Raw genomic sequence first — 20,143 nt, 5'->3', positions numbered from 1 at the left:
CTCCCGTCATCTCCAAGCTATAAGCAGTTTGACCCCAGAGGACCTTGTGATCCAAGTTAATTGTGCAGCATATTGACATTTCTCCCACTCCCGAAGAGAGAAATCTGCTTCACACTTAATCATGAAATCCACATCTCACACCACTAAAAAAAGCAGTGACTTCAGTAGAAGCCCAGCGAACTGGAGCAATTGCCAGCGTCAGAGCAGCACAGCAGCTACTGTCTTAGTATTTCTATTTCTTCCTGTCATAACCAGCAACTAGAAGGGCTGGGGAGGGGGCCTGCAGCCACCCTGCTGTCATTCTGGGACAGGACAAAGGCCGCTTCTCAGCTACCAGCTGTGCCCTGGCACACGCCCAGACATGTATACAACCCCGGACACACACACTTGTGTATGTGTGCTTGAGACACGTACACTACACTCCCTGATAGGCAGTCACCACTCTCATATGCACAACACTGATACACAGGTGGCACATTCACACACACACACACACACACACACACACACACACTCATGCCCTCAATGCAGACACCCTCATCAACCCCATACATTCAGGGTATACACTCTCAGATGCACATGCATAATGTACAGTACACTCATGTACATACACAGCTGTGTGTGCTCATGTGCATGTAGGCTTATGCACACGTGCACCCCTACCATCACGTATGTGCATCCATGCAACCCCTGTCCCCTGCCAAATTCAGTACAAACACTCAAATTCACTTAACCGCCCTCATACCCCTCTCCCCACATGACGGCTTTCTTATTTCTTAGATGAGTGAGTTATTGTTTCCTGCTATTGGAGGGGGATGGAATGAGATGAGGCAAAGGTTTTCCCTCTAGTCACTGTTGGTGGCCCCGTCCTGGGGCTACGAGGCCCAGGGAGGCAGGCAGGGTACGTATGGTCAGGGTACATCTCCACGCAGAAATGCAATGATCACTTGAGAGAGATGTCTGACTCCCTGCACAGGACAGCTGGAAAGGCTCTTGCTACCTGGGCATCTTTCCTGTGCCATCAGAAATGGGTCTTGGGCTACCTTTCCTGTCCCCTGCTGGTAAGCAGTGACTATGGGAAGTTGTCAATCACTGCATCTCTGCTGAGTAAGCCATGGCTGCTGGCAGAGAAGAGCTAACTAGCAGAGCTCCTGGGACTACTGTTCCTTGGAGACAAGACTTGAGTAAGTGAAGTCAGACCAGAGCAAGGCTCCTGGTAGGGACCCTCACTGAGAAAGGCTGCGGTGCAGATGTGCCCAGAGTCCCTGTCTACCACACCACCACTGTTTTCTTACTGCATCCCTGAGGCAGATACAGGAGACAGTAGTGCTGAAGAAGTGAGGGCAGGATGGGCTTTTATACTTGGACTGCAGGAGTGGAAAGGAACTGAGCCTCCTGGAGTGCAGAGTAAGTGTGGGTACCTCTGGGCCCAGGCAGATGGGGGAAACAGAGCCTCGTTCCCCAAGGAGTATAAAACCCAGTTTGAGACACTGAAAATGAAGCTCTGAAATGATGAAACTGACAATCTCAGAAGCACCGTGGGTGGTGCCGGATCAGCTGGCAAGGAGCTGCGGGGATGAGGGTGGCCGTGGGGGGAGCAGGTGGGGCAAGACCCTGGCAGGCTGAGGACCCGACCAGATCAGATTCTGGTACAGCCAAAGCAAGGGAAGAGCAGGACATGGAGCAGGTGGCGGACGAACCTAAGGTGGCTTCAAGCTGGAGCTGAAGGAAGCAGGCTGAGGTCCTGCCCTGTGCCCATGCTCAGTGTGTAGCCGCAGTCTGGCCAGCACCAGGGCAGGCTGATGCCAGCCAGAGTGGGTGGACGAACTGTTTGTCTTCCTCAGATGTGCAAATTACTGTGCTCTGTTGTAGCTCTGTTTCTCTGTTTGCTAGTTGGGTCCTCAGTGGCGCACACTCCCAGGCAGAAAAGACATTCTTGAGGATCCAGGAGGAAGCACGCCTACATCTAAGACACAAGGCGAACTTTGCTGGTGTGACATTCCTACAGCAGAGTAAGACGGTTGAGACAGCAGGTTCAAGACCATGGTCTAAATGTGCAGCTAGGATTGATTCCACACGTAGTCGGAGAACCATGGCCTTTTTTGTCTGCCATGAGAACTGATTTTTCTCTCAGAATATGCCTGCTAGTGGGACCCGGTTTGGCAACAAACTGCCTATCCATCAGAGTGTAGGTGTTCATGGCTTTAGGGCTTTGTCTTCAGGTGCTGTTTTCCCCACGTATTTAGCCCATCCCCCTTCAATCAGTAAATGTTCCAAGTGAATTGCTAGTTCTCAACTACAAAATCTTCAAATGGTATACAAGATTAGATACATATCTATTTCCAGACTAAGTAAATTCCAATGTGCAACAGTCCCCCAAAGACAAGGCCCAGGCACACAATATTTGTTTTGTTTGGGGGACCTCTTCAGTGTGGTCATGTGCTGCATCTGCCTTTCCTACATTGGGTAGCAACCTGTGCAGCTTGTGGACAAGGGCCCCAGGATACTGAGTTGAGCTCACAGGAGGCTCTGCCCTGAGACTGCTTCTCAGGGACTGGTATTAGGGCTGAGGGTCAGAGCCTTTGCCCTGGATGGACCCTGGGCCAATGGGTGCCACAGAGCCTGCTTTACCCTGTAATGCAGGATAGCTGTCCCCTGCCCATATGGTGATGGGCATCCACTCAAAGGGGTGGGCAGTGGGGCGCACTGAGCAAACATTCACAGAAAAGTTGTTGCAGACCGAAACCCACGCAGAGGCCCCTGGTGGATGGTGACTTTGAGGGTGTGACCTAAGGTAACATTGCACACCTTTGCCAAACGGGCTGGAGTGCATGCAGAATTACATGTGTGACTCATTCTGCCTACCGCTGAATTAGTTAACACAAAAGTGCCTGAGCAGTGCTGGCTCCTAATCTTCTAGTGTGTCTCTCTTTTAGTGACCAAGTCATTAGCTTTGGAAATCTGTCTTTTGTGTTACTATGCTTTACAAGCCTGGGGTCCTCCAAGCATTGTCGAGAATTTTGGCGATGGGGCACGGGACAAGGGTAGGAGGCAGCACCTGAACAGAAGATATTTATTGCTTACCATCTTGATTCAAGATCTAGAGGCTGCTCATCTGGTGTCTGGAGGGGCTCTCTGCTGGTTTGTGGATGACATCGTTTCACTGTGTTCTTACATGGTGGGAAGAAAGCTTTCCCCTCTTGTATCCTTTCCTATTTTTTTTTATCCTTTCCTATTAAGGCACAAATTCTACCATGAGAGCTTCACACTCAATCTGATCACCTCCCATTACTGCCTGATATCACCCCATGAAGAGCAGGACCTCACCATGAATTTGGCAACTCAAACTTGCATCCAGACACAAGCTCTCATTATTACGAGGTCAAGTGATTAGGCAGGGTTCCCTGGGCTCGTGGGTCCCTCCTCAAACTAAGGTCCAGTGGCATCCCTCAGACCCTGCGTAATTGGTGAGGCATGACTTGGCCTCTAAACTTGGCAGCTAGGGATGGTTCCCTCTATAGTCTCTCCTCTAACCTGAGTGATCAGGTAGTTTTTATAAAGAGGTCTTATAGAACCATTCATTCATTATAAAGTTATTCATTAGTGTTAATGGGCCAGGAGCTATGAGAAACAGCAGCTGTCATTATAGTCTCTTATGAGCAATTATGAAGTATTAAAATAATGATCCATGTTTTCTTTTGCTACATGAAACTTGCCCCCATCCCTCAGTACTGAGATTTCAATGTAGGGCCTTCACATTGAAATACAAGCCCAGACCTTTTAAAAATTGAGGGTCTGATTAAGTCACTGAACTGCCTGGGCTGGGCTCAGATTTGCAACTCTACTGCTCCAATCTCTCATAATGTTGAGATTAGAGATTATAGGCATATGCCACTATGCCCAGTGAAAGCAGGCTCTTTTTCCCCCCATAATTTTATTGATAAACAAATAGCAATGAGACAGTTTCAAATCAAATTGGTAGGACAGTTTCAATAATTCACACATTGCATACATTCTTTCTAGTGGTTAATTGCTGTACAAGATGCAGACATGTTACCCTATTTACAAACACCATTAGAACAAATCATTCTATTCATTAAGAGAATGTAACTATATATCTATCCTAACCACTTTGAATACACAGATACAAAATAGACATTCATCTGTATCCTCTTTTTTTGTTAAGTTCCGTTATTTGAATATTATAGGTGTGTAAACTCAGTAAAATATTCTAAAAGAGTCCAGTAGCCCATAATAGTATTGGGTCTTCTGCTTCACTGGCAATGTCAGAAATTGTTGACCTGAGTCCCGTACAGCTCAACATAACAGCATGGCTTTACTTCTTATATTTCTTTTTTATACTTTTCTGCTGGATGGTTAAGACCAAGGTAAAGCAGGACCTATGCAACAAGAGTTGTAGCTTTTGGGTCTGATAAGGTCAGTGAAATCCCCTCAGGATTTATCCTGAGCTCCTGTACCTCAGATTGTAGAACGTTTGTCAGTGTCAGCCATGTGGATGAGTCACGGCCATTGCTTGGCCAATGTGCTCTCTGTGAAAGCCTGAGAGAATGTTTTCTCTCCATGTGACTCTCCCTAGGTACACTCTACGCATCGATCACTTTCCTCTTTGACCCCATAATCTCCTTGATCAGAAAATTTGGGACACTACTGAGTTACATGACATTACAGTACAGGTTCTCATATGTCCTGAGTCTTAATTGACCTTGGAAGGCTAGGGCCAAAATGTTGGCTTTCCTTGCGGCCCTCCTTTTTCTCTAATTTTGGTCTGCTAACTTAGGTTGTTAACCATCCAGAAGACAAGCTTATTGTTATTACCATACAACTTAGGCTGTTAAGCTTAAACTCATTATCTGTCTGCATATCAAACATCTTAGGCATAATATGGAACAGGTATTTTTCATTGAGTATTGATATGTTGGACTTTAAGTCCCTACAGAATATGATAAAAAACATTTAAAAATTAGAATATATTTTAAAAATAGGCATAAAGAATTATATACTTCTTATGTTTACACATAAGTCCAAAAATCTCACCATATACAACCTTGAAGCAAGACAGTCCCACATTATTCCTTTTCCTTTCTCTTGCTTTCATTCACCACCCCCTTCTTCTTGAAAAATCATCTACCTGAGAGACAGCACAGCAGCAACTGGCATGTCATGACAAGCAGCCCATATTCAGAAGACAAGAATGACAGGCACTCCAAGCATGAACCTACTATTACAGATTACCATCTGCAGTGCAGTTGCTTAGTTCACAGGTATCAGTATATATAGTTAGTCAAGGTAAGAATCTTTCCAATTTACTGCTAGATTAAAAAATCTTCTGGAGATTCTCAGGATCATTGCCTTGCCCATCTTCTACATATAACTGTATGGCTTGACATTGTCATGTTTCCTAGCTCTTCTCTTTTCCCTCTCTTGGTTAGTTAGTCCTTGAGATCCAAGCAGACACTTTTGAGGACATCAGCTCTCACTTGGTGGTGATGTGCTTCTCGTTCGACATGAGCTTTGCCTCATCAACTTGTGTCTTCAGCGCATTAATTCTAATTCCTTGAAAATGCTTTGTCTACTTCTGGTTGAGAACTACCTGTTTCCAGAAAACAAAAGGATTATAGTCCTTGGCACTTGGCTCTAGCACAGCTCATTGGGGCACAGTGGCACGCAGGCCCCTCTGAGGAGCACTGAATTGTGGCCAGGCTGTCTGGTCACACTGTAGCCTTGCTCATCCCACTGGGTACCAGCAGTGCTGGTTCTACTGCTCTACCATGTTCACGTCAGTGCTGGGCAGAGAGGGGCCCCCAGGGCCTGAACTTGTGCCTGCACTGGAAGCTGCCTTCTCTGTGGGGATGTCTGTGGCAGAGCAGAGGGTGTGTCTGGGCCCTCAGCTGAAACTGCTGTTCACTCTCCCAACTGAGCACAGGGCTATTTAAGAAGGGGTCTCTGTGTTCTCCCTGCAGAGAGGGGGAGTGTGCAGGGCCACCGGGTGCCCAGCAGTGTACGTTACCCAATCTGCTCTCCGAGGACCAGCTTCCATGGGGCTGCATGGAGCAAAACCTTGGCTGGCTGGATGCTGAGCAAGCAGAGAGCAGGAGGGGCTAGGTGGGGCCGATTCAGGGGTCGGCTTGGACTCTGGGCAGTCTTCACAGGGGATTCCATCCCTGGCTCTAGACAGATGGGATCATTTCCAGCAGACCTATGACTTCTTCCAGCTCTCTGGATCAGACCAGGAGACAGGTACCCCATTTTCTACCTGCATGAGGTGGTGGCTGGTTTATGGATACTGCTAGTGCAGGGACTTCAGACCACAAAGCCCTTCGTCCTTCTGAATGGTCTGTTCCTTGAGCAGCAGCAACAGCAATGGGAGCAGCAGCTTCTCCTTCCCTTTCCCTTTCTTCTCTTCCTCCTCCTCTTTTTCCTCCTTTCTCTTCTCTTCAGTGCTGGGGAGGGAACCCAGGGCCCTTGCACTTGTACGTTTTGCAGTAGATCACTGTTACGTTCATTTGGAGGATTTATTTATGGACATAGTGTACCTAGATCAGTTTTGATCTCTTCATCACCCACCTTATCTTCCCCATATCCTTTGCCTTCCCCAAAACGTCCCTCTTTTTGCTTCCTACCTGTCTTTTTCAGTTTATTGTTTTATTTGGGTTTCTCAAGTGAGAGATACCATGCTACATTTAACTTTGTATGTCTGACTTATTTTATTTCACATTATGGTCTCAGGTTCCATCCATTTTCTTAAAAACATGATTTTGTTCTTTTTCTTTTTCTTTCTTTCTTTTTTTTGCGGAACTGGGGATTGAACTCAGACCTTTGTCCTTGCCAGGGAAGCACTTATTCCACTGAGCCATCCCCTGCTGCCCCATGACCTTGTTCTTTATGGTTGAGTTATATTCCACTACATGTTTGTTTTTTCCTCATTCACCTGTTGACAGGCATCTGACTGTTTCCAGAACTTTGCTATTGTGTGTTGTGCTGCTGTAAACATGGGTGCACACATATCACTCTAATATGTCCTTAATTCTTTTGGGAATATTCCAGGAAGGAGTATGGCGAGGTAAAATGGAATTTCTACTTCAGGATTTTTGTGAACTACCCATAGTGATTTCATAGTGCTTGCACCCAGGCATGCAGATAGCTAGATTTTCAAGTATTTACATTTTGAGACAGTGAACTTGCAATTCTCCTGCTTTGGGCTCCCAGAGCAGTGGGATTATAGATGTGTCCGATCACTCCTGGCTTTCTCTGGGCTCCTTAAAGGGAGGTAACAAGGATGTAAGGGGCTTACCTTAGAGGCGAATTGCTTTGTGGCACCAGCTACCTACATTTCTTCCCTTCCTGGCACTGGTACGCTGGTGGGCACTCTGGCTTTTGGCCAGCACCTGATGCCCTCCATCCTCCTGGAGGAGCCTCCCGGCTTCATTGCAGAACAGGTCAGCCATGCATTCAAAATAATCCTTAGCTTCCACAGCCATTGGACAGCACGAGAAGATGAGATTTTTTTCTTCATCTCTCAGTCATGATAGGAAGTGTCAGCTAGGGCATTTTTAGTGGAAATGGGAAGCCCAAAGGGCATTGCACTCAATAGAAAATTCTTCATGCCCCACAACCCAATTAAATCTCAAAATGTTTTTCAAGAGCTGGAATTGGAGGGTACCAGCATTAGAGGTGATCCTTGCCTCTTCTATTTTTTTAACTATTCCATCAAAAATCTTTCTTCTAGTTGGTGTGGACGCCAAGCGCCCTGAGTTGTGCCATGTTTGGCATCCTGTGATCACTGACCCAGGACTGCTTTGCCTATGGGAAGGTCGCTCCTGAATTACCTCTCAGCCAGAGTTGCCCTTTCTGGACCCATGGGATGCTGGGAAGGTCTGGGGCTCAGGGCTCTGGAGGTTGCTCCAAGCTGACTGGGGGAAGGGCCTGAACAAGCAATAAATATTCTGCTGGATGTCTTCATTCATATGCTAAGGAGCATTGAATTGGGCTTTAATTGGTGTGAGAGGAAAGTGGTACAGCTGCGTTAGGCCTGCACTGTGGGACACAAAGCATGAATAGTTGTTTAAAAATAATCCCCACAGGGAAAATGCAGGCAGATGCAGGGTTTCTGCTAAAAGAGGCTGCGGTAAGGTTGGTGAGACTGTGAAGGGGCTGCAACGGGAACTTCAGAGGCCAGGCCCCAGGGCTGAGTCCTGATTTCCAGCCTGCCACCCCCAAAGCTTGTGAGCTTTCCTCCTGCATTGGAAATAAAATTACCCAGAGCCACATGAAGATCTCAGGGTGAACTCAGCGGAGCACTGCGGCTGCACCTGGTACCCAGCGTCACTCCCTCGTGGACTCTTGCTGGTGAAGATCGAGGGGGGCGGGACCTTCTTATGGGAGCCAAGCAGGAGGCTCTGCATGGTGGGCAGTCCCATGACTTCTTCCATTGTTCTTGCCTTGCAGCCCCGTGCCTCTCCTGGGCTAAGCATGAGGGAACCTCAAAAGAGGGGCAGAGGGATCTGGGTAACCCTGCAATGAAAGCTGGAGCTAACAGAGGAAGGCTGAGGAAGCCTGCTGGGCTGCTTCTCAGGCAGCCCAGTCAGACCTACTACTGGCTCCTCCGGCTGGGGTGTGAGATAACCACGTGGAGAACCCAGTGGTGGCCCAGAGCCTGGAAGGAGATCTTGAGGGGAACTGTGTTCCGTGTGTGTGAGACGGGGGGAGAAGTGTTGTGTCCTAAATTACTTGGCTTATCAAGCCTGTAATAAGGAGGCTTTGTGAGTTGAGTTAAAATTTCTCTGTAATATCTGCTTTAAGGAAAAATCTGCTGAATTCCATGAAAAAGTCACATGTTTTAAGGTTTCTATCAAGCAAAGGCAAGACGACTATTCTAAGAGCTAGAGGCTTTGATCGCAGGTCCTCCTAAGGCCAAAGCAGGTGGAGCCTCCCTTCCAGCAGGGGTGGCCACAGGGCCTGGACCTGGTCTGGTTTAGCAGCATTTACGTGTTTACATCCTTTTTTTTTTTCTTTATGTGTTTACATTCTTAAAAAGATTCTCTTGGTCTATTGGTCTGTGATCTATTGAACACCTCAGTGCCATTTAAAAGCCCCAGTTCTCACTTAGATGTGCCCATGTCCTCATTCTCTACCTCACTGACTGACCCTCACCAGCCTAGCCAAGCCTCATGCCCCAGCAAGAAGCTCTAGTATGTCGCAGAGTTGCTGCTTAGGTGTGAACCACCAATGCTTACCAGAGCTGGGCCTAGGTCCACTGAGCAGGTGGGCTAAGAGCTAGGAGGGGCCAACTCCTGGAGCACTGCTGCTCCTGGGGGCTGTGAATGCCCATTCTTGGCATGGTGGGGATTTAGGCGCAGATTGGGCAAAGGGGATTGCAGAGATAGGCTGACAGGTCCTTGGGTTCCAGCAGACCAGGCTGCAGTCTGCTGCCCTGTGGATTCTTCTGTGGCTGCTCTGGGCAGAGCAGACAGTTCCGGGACAGTCCCTGGGGATGAGTCTCGCCTTTGTGTTTCCGCCTTAGTGAGCATGCTGGCTCTTTGTGGCTGTCACCATCAGCAGCTGGTGCATCGGGAACAGGATCAGGGCTGTAAGCCCAGCAGCCTGAGGTGGATGGTGCAGAACACACTGTGGGCTGAGTGCGTACTTGGCAGTTGGGATTTCTGGGCAGCGCCAGCCAGGAGAAAACCAGCCTGAGGGAAGTGCCTGTCTTTTGTTCCATATCACTCTGCCTCTCTCGGAAGGGGAGGAGCTAGTGTATGGCTCCCTGGGCTCAGAAAAATGAAGCAGTGGCTTTTTTTTTTTTTAATTTTTTAATTTTTTATTTTTGAAAAATATAAAATAGAAATATAAAGAAAAAACAACATTAGAAATGATACAAAATTTCATTAGACAAAGTAATAGGAATTCAACCTTGGCTGCTGTATTACATGATGCTATCTTCAAATTAGTTGTTCACATTACCAGATACAAATGTATAAGATTCATTTCAAAGAAAAAAATAATAAAGAAGTTATATGAAATTCAAAAGAAGAAATAAAATCAGAGTAGGAAAAAATTTAAACATTAACTGCTGCTTTCAAAAGACCAGCAGAAATCGACAATACAATCATCCAAACAATTTTGCATATATATTCCTGATCTCAGTTATCTTTCCCATTGAAAATATTCTTTCCTTTTCCCTCTAAGAACTACTTTCATTGCATCCTGAAAATTCCTGTAGGTTGTGCTTGAATTTTTCTTGAATTGTAGATAATGTTTAATTTCATCTGTAACCAACCCATTGGTTGCTGAGGAGGGTGTTGTTTAATTTCCATGTGTTAATGGGGTTTCTGTGGCTTCTTTTGTCATTTATTTCCAGTTTCATTGTACTGTGGTCAGAAAATATGCATGGGATAATTTCTGTTATCTTAAATATACTTAAGCATGACCCGTGGACTACTATGTGGTCTATTTTAGAAAATGTCCCATGTGCACTGAAAAGAACGTGTGTTCACATGTGGTTGAGTGGAACACTCTGTATATGTCCACTAAGTCCATTTGTTCAAAGGTCTGGTTCAGTTCTGTTACTTCTTTGTTAATTTTTTGCTGCTTGACCTATCCTTTATGGATAAGGGGGTGTTAAAGTCTCCTGGAAAGATTGTGGTATTGAATATTAGGTTTTTCATGTCCATCAAGATTTGTCTTATATAGTTGGGTGCTCTTGTGTTTGGTGCATATGTATTTATGACTGTTACTTCTTCCTCTTGTATGATTCCTCTAACCAATATGTAGTGGCCTTCTTTATTTTGTTTGATCGTTCTTGATTTGAAGTTCATACTGTCTGTGAACAGGATTGCTACCCCTGCTTTTTTCTGAGGTCCACGTAGTATAGTTTTCCATCCTTTCAGCCTATAAATTTCTTTATGGATTAAGTGTGTTTCTTCTATACAGCACATTGTTGGATTTTGTTTTCTAATCCACTGTGCCAATCTATTTCTTTTAATTGGTGGATTGAATCCACTTACATTGATGGTTATAACAGATGTATTGACTAATGTTTCACATGTCATTTTCCTGCTGTTGGTTACCTGTTTTTCTCCTGTGTTTAAATGTTTGCTCTATTTGTTGGGTTCTTTCCATTCTCATTTGTGGAGCTATGGTCATTTTGATCCCTCTCTAGAATATCTTTTAGTAGTCGGTATAGGGTTGGCTTTGTCATCATGAAATCCTTCAGTTGTTTTTGTCATGGAAGTATTTCAATTCCCCATTAAAGTTGAAAAAGTTCTGCAGGGTATAATAGTCTGGGTTGGAATTTGTTTTCTTGCAAGACTTGAAGTACTTTGCTCCATGCTCTTCCCCACCACCCCCAGAACTGGGGATTGAACTGGCCCTTGCACTTGCCAGGCAAGCACTTATTCTACTGAGCTATCTCCCCAGCCCCTCCGTGCTCTTCTTGACTTGATGGTTTATGAAGAGAAAAAAAGCTGTTATTCTGATAGATTTTCCTTTAAATGTGATCTTGTTCTTTTCTCTAGCAGCTTTTAATATACTGTTCTTCTGCTGAATTTATGGGATCTTTCTTATATGTCTGGATATGGTTTTAATTGGGTTGATGCCATTTGGAGTTCTATATGGTTCAGTTACCTGAATGTCAGATTGTTTTCCCATATTTGGGAAGTTTTCCACTATTACTTCTGCTCATATTCTTTTTATATTGTTTGTATTGACTCCTTCTTTCTCACTGATGCCTATTAGTCTTATTTTGTTCATCTTTGCACTGTCTTGCAGATGTTGAATTATTTTTTCCTGCATCCTAGTTGTTCTTAAGAGATCTTTCTTACCTTTTCACTAGCTGCAATGATGTCTTCAAGGTCTGATAGTCTATCTTCACTTTCATCCAAACGGTTTTGACAGTATGTGATTGAGATTTTAATTTCCTATATATATCTTTTAATCTACTTCATTCATTCTATTTCTTTCCTTTATTGCTCATTCAAGGATTCTATCACTTTTCTATTCTCCTCTGTATTTTTTATCGGTGTCTTCTTTAGAAGCACTTAGTAATTCTTTCATTATAGTTATCATTTTTTTCTTTCCTTTGGAGATTATTCCTGATCTGATTTCCTCTATGCCTGTCTGCAGTAGTTGCTTTACTTCAGATGCAATTATTTCAGAGATTTCTGGAGTGTGGCTTCTCATTTCTTCTATGCTATTTTTTCCTGCATTTGTTCTGGGGGGACTCACGGCCTGAGAATGCATTTTGCTTCTTTCCTTTGTCATTTTGTATAGCACTGTCCCCTGACCTTTGGTGTAGAGCTTTGGTACAGTTATTACCCTAGTACCTACCAATATTATTAACCAAGGAATGTCGTTAAGGCAGTTACAGTTTTGTATTTACAGAAGTACAATTAGCAACACTAATAATGGGTAATGAGATTTGGCAATTGACAAACTTTTGTAACTAATGGGTTTATATTTTATACCATAAGGGCAAAGCTTATGACTGTGTAGCTCTAAGTAGATATTAAATTGGGAATTTGTATTTAAATTAGTTCCCCAAAGTTCTGTCTGATCACTTCCCACTAAGGTACCTGGAGTCTTCCAGGCAGACTTTCACCCCAGTTACTTGTTGCCCCCTTTCTCAATCAAGAGAGACAGAGAAAGAAAGAGAGGATGCTCTCATAGTTCTGGGTCTAGCAGTATGTCTCAGCTTACCAGGTCCAGATCTACCAAGTTGTCCAGCTGGGCCTGGCTTGGGTTTGGCTCCTGTGCTCAGCTTTTTACTGGTGCAGCCTGTGGAGGTGACCCTGCTGTGCCCCACTGGCAAGCTGATCTGCTAGTGACTTTATGTAGACATTGCCTCAGAGAAGTCAGAAAGTGAGTACCCACCAGAGATGTAATGGGGTGGTAACTCTGATCCATAGAATGAAAGAATTGAGAATGGAAAGGTCCTTACATGGCCCTTAGTTACTATACTTTACCATTTGCACAGAAAACTCCCACTTCAATGTCACCTAATGGCATTTGGTAACAGAGTTGAGATCAGCCACCAGGCCTCCAACTCTTTCTCGAGTCCTAAGATGCCTCCTGTGCTATTTCTAACCGAGATAAGGTACTTGAGGAGCTAGGACAGTGTTCCCAGGCAGTGCCCATGGCTGCGCTGGAAACGTCCCCCACACATTCAAGATGTGACTGGCAAGACAGCGATGAAGGAGAAGTGCAAAGGGCTTTCCTGAGCACAGTTGGGTGCTGCCGTACTTCCCGGCCTGAGGGAGGGACTTGGATGAGGACACTCAGGAGGCTTATCTTGCCACAGGGGATCCTGGGAGCTGGGGTACTGTGCAGCTTAATCTGGAGTTGTCTCTGTCCTGACCACTGCTGAGGTCACCAGGAGCTCTGCACCCTCCCAGTTCCTGTTTAGGGAGTAATCTCCCGGGGACAAGATTGGCCACAGTGAGATTTACCGATGATAGTGATGGGTTTGCTGTGTGGCCAGATCTGAGATGTCATGATTGCTTTTCAGGGGAAAACCCACCAGTCCCCCATGTTATGTGAGGGATGCACCTCTCTCTAGAAATGTTAAAACATGACAATAACTGTAAGAATCATCTGGGTGTAGTAGCTCATGCCTATAATCTCAGCATTCTAGGAGGCTGAGACAAGAAGATTGCAACTTTGAGTCCAGCCTGGGCAACTTAGTGACTTAGCAAGAACTTGGCTCAAAATTAAAAAAATAAATAAAGAAAGAAAAGGGCTGAGGATATAGCTCAATGTGAAGATTCTGGGTCCAATCCTTAGCATCAAAATAAATAAATAAATGCAAAGGAACATCTAAGAATCAAGAAAATATGTTATTTGAATAAAGATTTATAACAGATTCTTTTCAAACTGAGGTATGTCCTAGGAGCAGAGGTAACACTTGAATGGTAAACCCAAGCTCAACACAGTTGGCTAGGTTGTAAGAGTGAGTTAAGCCAGCAAAATGAGATTAAGCGAGGCCCAGGAAGCAAGTTCAGGCAATAAAATCCCCAAGCTATGGGAGTGTGAGACAGCGAGATCTGGGAGGCCCTGCGGGGTGTGGAGCGGTGATCACAGTGACCCCGTGGAGGGCTTGCAGTGTCCGGAGCCCGCACATAGGAGTTGTGTGTTTGTGTTCACTGCATAAACATGCTTAGCTCTATGAGCGATTCTCCCATTAGCTGCTGTATAAATGTATAAATTCTCGATAACTTGCTGATGCTCAAAAAGTGGGTTTTAAAAGTCACTAAAAACATAACTGGCAAACACTGATGCAAGCCGTAGTTCTTCCTGATGCAGTGAGATTCTCACGTCTGCAGCCGTTAGACAGCATCTGCTGGGCTATGTGGACACGCCACTCTGTGAGCAGTGGTTCACTAGGGCTACAGACCTGGCCGCCCACTGCCTCAGGCTTCCCCGGAGAAGGGCCCCAGGCAAGGGCACTCTCTCCACCTGTAGGCAGCACCTCCAAGAGGGGAGCTCCATGGTCAGAACTCATTTTGCAAGAGTCCAGCTCCCTCCTCAGGGCTGGCCAAGCTGCTAAGCATTCTGACTACTTCTTGAATCCAGGGAAAGTCATCTTGTTCTTCAGCTTCAGTGGAAAGAGAGAAGTATTTAGGAAATTCCAGAACTATTCCCAGAGAGTTCCAACGTAGGAATGAAAGAAAGGTGTCTTCTGAGGTGACCCAGAGGACAGAACTACTAAGGACACAGAGAGAGGAATTAAAGGGAAATTTGCCCTTGTGGCAGGGAGGAATTTTTCACAATTTGCAGGGGCTCCAATCTGGAAACTCCTGCATGCAGAGTCCACTGAAGCTGCATGGAGTCCATCAGATGCTTGGCGAGAGTCAGGGTAGGGCTGCAGAGACCTGGAGAGGAATCAGGCCCGACTCGACCCTTTCCTGGACACTGGCATGACTGGTGTTTTACTTCTGGGGTGAAGGAAATGCTCCATGAAATGGAGCACTGGACCTCAGGACAAACAATTCAGCTGCTCTCTGCCTCCACCCTTCTGTATACCTGGGCGCCCTAAACCCAGGGCTGGGATTAGGTGACTGGAATGAGAAGTAATCACCGTCTTCCCATTCAGGCCCAATCCCAGCTCCGAGGTGTCTGCAGGTGAACCCCTTGAGGGCGCCTGTGGTCTGAGCCTCCTCCTGGTCTCCCCTCAGGCACTCACTCTGCCTGCTGGCCTCCCTCCACCTGTCTTCATGCTTGGGTCAGTCCTAAGTGGAAGACTCCTTTCCATGGTCCCCTGGTGACCCCATATCCTCTGGGGAGTGGAGCGTACCCTTCGCTGTGCCCCGGAGCTGCAGTTGCTTGTGCCTCAGCCCTTGCTGCCTCCCGACCCCTGATTTCCTTGAGGGAAGTGCCACATCTTCACACGCTTCTGTCTCCACAGTGCTGTGCACCACAACACATCTGAAAATTACTGCTGAATGACTTAGTGGGTGGTCCAGAGTAGAGACAGGTGGGATTCCTGAGCTCCTTGTCCCTCCTGGAGCCAGGACTGCTTGGACAAGGTGAGAGAGAAGAGGCAGCCCCAGCACTGATCACAGAAGTGCAGAATCTGGGAAGCCTGGCACATAGACCTGGCTCAGCGCTGTCTGCCCTGCCCGAGGCTGCATCCTGCTGCCTTGTGGTCACCTGCTCTGAATCAATAAAGCTGGCCTGACCTGGAAATGCAGTGAAGGAAATGCATCACCTGAGGCTGCAGGGTCTGCATTCTGGGCTGAGATGTCGCGGCCTTCAGGATGGCACACCCAGGGCAAATGCAGCAGAACACAGGCCCCTGTCGGCCGGGCGAGGTCCGGAGTTGTTTGCAAAATAGGCAAGCTGAGCAATGGTTTCTCTGAGAGAAAGTAGCCAAATGGCCCAGTCTGCTCTAGCCCCAGAGTGGCCTGTGGGTGACTGAGCAGATGCCAAATGTTAATCAGGTCCTTGGGTACAAGACAGGCCACCTTGGTGCTTCCAATCAGAGGTTTATAGACAGAACCTTCACCACAGCAGACAGGGAACCAAACATTACCTGTACCTTCACATGCTTCTTCTTTGTCTCTCTTTTTAAGCCTTTCAATATTTATGGGGCCTCTGGGGGTATTCAGTGCCTGTCATACCGTTGACATCAGGGTACCTGTCCTTAAGCATTTACCCTTTCTCTGTACTGACCAATCTGGAATCCCTTTCATTGTTGTGGAAGTGCACAACCTACCGTCCTCATTTAGGTCCTGCCCTGCCCCTCTCACTGTCATTGAGGCTTTGATAAACAGCCTCAGGAGTGCTGTCCTGCGGAGAGGGTGACAGGTCTGCAGTGCAAGGCTGGGGTGCAGGGTACTGTGTGGAGCCCCTGCGAGATGAAGACCCACAGCCCCAGGGGATGGCAGAGGACAGGGCTGGCTTAATGGGGATGGGGTCAGTGCATGAAATGCATGTGATGTGACACAGTGTGCAGTTCTGTGGCATTAAGTACGTGCATACTGTGCAGCTGTCACCGCCATCCATCTCTGGAGCATTTCCATCCTCCCAAACTGAAACTATTCACAGGACTCTTCCCCATCACTCCCTGGCTCCTGGCCCCACCATCCTCTTTCCACCACTCCAGGGTCTTCATAGAAGTAGAATCACACAGTTTGCCCCCTTTCAGCTGGATTATTTCATTCCGCATAAATGTCTTCAAGGTTTGTCCAAGTTGTTATGTGTGTTAGAATTTTCTCCTTTTTTTTTTTTTTTTTTTGTATTTTAGGGAAGGGTTTACAGGGTGTTCAGGGTCTTACTACTATATTGGACTCACAGTGACCTGCCTGTTTACAGCCTCCCAAGAGCTGGGATTACAGGTGTATGCAACCACAACCAGTCTCAATTGCCTTCTCAGAGTGCTCTGAGGGTGGGGCTGGCATGGCAGGCCCGGGAATCGGACCCCCTGCCCCTGCACCTGCTTGCAGGCAATTTAATTCACTGAGCTACTTGGCCAGCCTTTCTTCCCTTCTTTGGGCTGAATAATAACCCATTGTATGACTATGGTAAAGAGATGACATTTTGATATCCAAATCCCACTAGAAGATTTGTAAAACTTATGTCTGGCCATTTTTTAAAATCTATTTTTTCAATAGTCTGTATTGATCCTGAGTCTGGTCCCAATTGAAAATAAACAAAAATGTAACAAAATATTATGAAAATGCCACTTCATATTTCCATTGTTAAAAGAGACGTGTGAGAGTACCTGGGAAAATTGTCTTCCCAACTGTCATGCCAGTCTGAGGGTTCTTCCCCTGTCCTGGTTCCATGACAGGAAGCAGGGTGAGACCCTGAGCTGGCTGGTGTCCACCCAAACAATGCCTCCATCAGGGGAGCGAAGTGACCCGTAAATGTGGTTTGGAATGGGCACACATACAGCATAAGGCATGTCTTTCTCTCTAACTCTCACTCAACACACTTCTGACTCTTATAGTTTAATTAGTATATTTTTGACCCCCCCCCAATTACTATCTACCTGGAGACAATGTCCTACTCCACAGTCCTCCAATACTATCCTGTGTGAAGCTATCACTTGTAGCCATAGGTTGTGACCGGAACTTCTGACCTACAGGCCATAAAACTGGGGTTCTTATGACTTCTTCAGGTTCGATTAATTTGTCAGAGTGGCTTAAAAACTCAGGGAAACATCAGTTTATTACAAAGGAAATTGCTAAAGATTCAGAGGAGGAGATGTGCAGGGTGAGGTGTGGGTGCCGAACTTACAGAAAGTCTGTCCATACACCCAGACAAACTTATCACTCACTGCTGATGTTGTTTTGGCTACACACAGAGTTCCAGAGAGAATCATTGAGAGCTCACTGGTCTGCTCCGCTGCCCAGTGGATCTTGTTCTGGACTAACACATCGTACAGTCTGCTGCTGTCCATCATGCTGGGGTAGAGCCATCATGGCCCATGCGGCACTAACCTGCAAGCAGAATGGCCTGTGATGCTTTCCACAGTAGTGCTTGATTCACTGGCTGCATCTGACACTTGTCAGGTAGTGGCCAGGTGCACTCAGCTTGTCGGCAGTGTGAAGATTGAGCGAGAGTATGGAGGTGCCAAGGGGGTACCTGAGGTGTCATAGGCGCGTGGTTCTTGTTGCCTTTATTTACCCTTTTGCCCATGGACCAGCCTGGTGCTCTTGATATCTGTTTTCCAGAGGTCTATGGAGGTAGCTTTTCCTCTAGAGGTTTGTGGAAGTGGTCCCTGATGAGACCCCAGAACGCACATAGTCCAGAGATAAGCCAAGCTATCCAGCCAAGGCAGACCCAGAGTTGGGAAAGTAGGGGCAGATAAGTGGTGACTGTGGAACTCCAGAGCAAACAGCATGACACGGACTCCTGGTCCCTTCTCTGAAGAGCAGAGCGTGGGGGACATTGACCTGTGCTTGGAGAAAGGCCTCAGGGTCTCTGATGGCTCACTGAGAAGGAGCTTTAGGAATGGCAAGACTGGTTAGGGGCACACAGCAGCACCAGTGTGGCCCACACAGGCCTGCAGGAAAGGGTGAGTGTCTCTGGGAGGGTCTACACTTGGCCTCGTGACTTGGGCTTGCCTCTACATGGTCAGGAAGCTGTTTTGGGATTCCTTCCAAATGTGTCTATTCTGGCTGTGTGGCCTGGACAGTGTGTCTTAGATATGAAAAATGACTTTTCCTATTTCACACCCCCATTCTCCAGTGTCCGCTTTAAACTCTGAAATGGGATTTTTCTTTTACAAATAGGCAAAATTGATTGGAACTTACAGTGAAAATTAATACTGGATAATACGATTTTTGGTGAAAAATCTAGAAATAAGGCTGGCTTCTTGGCAGCTCACAAAGCTGCCCTGAGGGCAGGTCCAAGAGGGGACCACAGAGACACCGGAACTGCGTAGGGTTGTGGTGTGAGCTGTGGCTTCTCGTGGGGCCACACCTGAGGTCGCACCAGCTGCCACTGCTGATGCTGGGAATTTGAATTAAAGAAACACATTGACTCTGGCTGTGCAGACAAGGCCCAGGGTTTTGTAGTGCAGAAATGATGCTCTTTTCTGAGATTTCCCTATTGTCATTGTGCAGGCGATGACCCTCCCAGTCCTGGCGTTGTCACAACGAGTGGAACAGGTCTGTTTGAGAGTCTGGAAGATTTCCAAGGCCAGACAATAGCTCCTTCACCCGGGATCCTCGAAACTGGGCTCAGATTACTCCCTGTCCTGATACCAGGAAATTTATTTTTAGATCAGAAGAGCATTGGGAGGAGGCGGGAAGAGGAGGGGTCAGTGGAAAAGTGCTGGTAAGTGGTTAGCAATTGCCCCTCCAGTAGAAAGGAAAATTGTTTAGAACAGGCAAATATTTAAGTTTTTAAAAATTATTACAGTAAAAGATGCAATGTCATTACCCACCCCCAAGCTTCCTCTCTCTTCAAACATACTTTTTCCACTACAGCATCTTCTTACCACTTTCTGAAGCTATTCTAGAAGTCCTCTTTTATTAGTGTCTTTGTGAGATGTGATCAAAAACACTGTGAACACTGCTGCCTAGCACCATCCAGCAGAAATTCAGGCTCGTAAAATCATGAGTGTGTCTCTATGAACAGGGCGCACTGGATTGGCGTGTGGGCCTCCTGGCTCTTCTCCAAAGTGAAAACAATCACAAAAGGGAAACATTTAGAATTAATTCAGGGCATGGAGGCAGCCATGACAACACAACTGAAGACATGAAAAAGGGCTTCCAGAACTGCTTCAGAAAGTGACAAGGGGATGAGTATGTTTGAGGTAAGGGGGCATATTATGAAGGTTGTGGTTGATTAATTAATGGTCAGCTTGTAACGCCCAGCTGAATTGAATCAGAGTGGGTCTGGGTGTGGAAGTCCCACCTGAGGATTGTTGCCAACAGCTTAGACAGAGAATTGGAGGGGAAGACGGTGTGCTGTTGAGTCTCCTGGGGAAGTTTGTCACGTTGGTTTTCCTGATATTGACTCAGCTGTTGTCATCATTGGAGGAGTTCAGGTTCTTGCTGTCACTGAAGATGGCTGTGGTTCTCTTTGGGGTAGTTCTAGTTGCTTCTTGGCTCTAGTGCAGATCAGTTGGCCTGCTGGCACCAATCCTTCACCTCGCTCATGCACACTTTCCAGCTTG

At 46.4% G+C, this 20,143-nt stretch overlaps 1 pseudogene; it reads left to right on the top strand.

Moving 5' to 3' along the window:
• Positions 1-18,116, top strand: part of LOC101560057 — a 36,457-nt pseudogene extending 18,341 nt beyond the window's left edge.
• Positions 18,117-20,143: the final 2,027 nt, after the last annotated feature.

This window comes from Octodon degus, unplaced genomic scaffold (assembly GCF_000260255.1).
Source record: "Octodon degus isolate 3935 unplaced genomic scaffold, OctDeg1.0 scaffold00261, whole genome shotgun sequence".
Lineage (NCBI taxonomy): Eukaryota > Metazoa > Chordata > Mammalia > Rodentia > Octodontidae > Octodon > Octodon degus.
Note: the sequence above shows the minus strand (reverse complement) of the source record. Positions and strands in the feature narration are given on the sequence as shown.